We start from the raw sequence: 1801 nt of genomic DNA on the forward strand, positions 1-1801 counted from the left end.
AGGGAGGCACGGTTGACCGAGTGCCGACTCCATTTTCAGGACTCCGGCCTAACCAAAATGCCATCTTTATTACTTCTTTTCACACTCCCTTTTCAGGGAGGCACGGTTGACCAAGTGTCGACTCCATTTTCAGGACTCCGGCCTAACCAAAACACCATCCTTATAACTTCTTTTCACACTCCCTTTTCAGGGAGGCACGGTTGACCGAGTGCCGACTCCATTTTCAGGACTCCGGCCTAACCAAAACACCATCCTTATGACTTCTTTTCACACTCCCTTTTCAGGGAGGCACGGTTGACCGAGTGCCGACTCCATTTACAGGACTCCGGCCTAACCAAAACACCATCCTTATGACTTCTTTTCACACTCCCTTTTCAGGGAGGCATGGTTGACCGAGTACTGACTCCATTTTCAGGACTCCGGCCTAAGCAAAACGCAATCCTTATTACTTCTTTTCACACTCCCTTTTCAGGGAGGCACGGTTGACCGAGTGCCGACTCCATTTTCAGGACTCCGGCCTAACCAAAACACCATCCTTATAACTTCTTTTCACACTCCCTTTTCAGGGAGGCACGGTTGACCGAGTGCCGACTCCATTTTCAGGACTCCGGCCTAAACAAAACACCATCTTTATAACTTCTTTTCAAACTCCCTTTTCAGGGAGGCACGGTTGACCGAGTGCCGACTCCATTTTCAAGACTCCGGCCTAACCAAAACACCATCCTTATGACTTCTTTTCACACTCCCTTTTCAGGGAGGCACGGTTGACCGAGTACCGACTCCATTTTCAGGACTCCGGCCTAACCAAAACGCCATCCTTATGACTTCTTTTCACACTCCCTTTTCAGGGAGGCCCGGTTGACCGAGTGCCAACTCCATTATCAAGACTCCGGCCTAACCAAAACGCCATCCTTTTAACTTCTTTTCACACTCCCTTTTCAGGGAAGCACGGTTGACCGAGTGCCGACTCCATTTTCAAGACTCCGGCCTAACCAAAACGCCATCCTTATGACTTCTTTTCACACTCCCTTTTCAGGGAGGCACAGTTGACCGAGTGCCGACTCCATTTGCAGGACTCCGGTCTAACCAAAACACCATCCTTACAACTTCTTTTCACACTCCCTTTTCAGGGAGGCACGGTTGACCGAGTGCCGACTCCATTTTCAGGACTCCGGCCTAACCAAAACACCATCCTTATGACTTCTTTTCACACTCCCTTTTCAGGGAGGCATGGTTGACCGAGTACTGACTCCATTTTCAAGACTCCGGCCTAAGCAAAACGCAATCCTTATTACTTCTTTTCACACTCTCTTTTCAGGGAGGCACGGTTGACCGAGTGCCGACTCCATTTTCAGGACTCCGGCCTAACCAAAACACCATCCTTATAACTTCTTTTCACACTCCCTTTTCAGGGAGGCACGGTTGACCGAGTGCCGACTCCATTTTCAGGACTCCGGCCTAACCAAAACACCATCCTTATAACTTCTTTTCACACTCCCTTTTCAGGGAGGCACGGTTGACCGAGTGTCGACTCCATTTTCAGAACTCCGGCCTAACCAAAACACCATCCTTATGACTTCTTTTCACACTCCCTTTTCAGGGAGGCACGGTTGACCGAGTGCCGACTCCATTTTCAGGACTCCGGCCTAACCAAAACACCATCCTTACAACTTCTTTTCACACTCCCTTTTCAGGGAGGCACGATTGACCGAGTGCCAACTCCATTATCAAGACTCCGGCCTAACCAAAACGCCATCCTTTTAACTTCTTTTCACACTCCCTTTTCAGGGAAGCACGGTTG

This window comes from Ipomoea triloba, chromosome 16 (genome assembly GCF_003576645.1).
Source record: "Ipomoea triloba cultivar NCNSP0323 chromosome 16, ASM357664v1".
Lineage (NCBI taxonomy): Eukaryota > Viridiplantae > Streptophyta > Magnoliopsida > Solanales > Convolvulaceae > Ipomoea > Ipomoea triloba.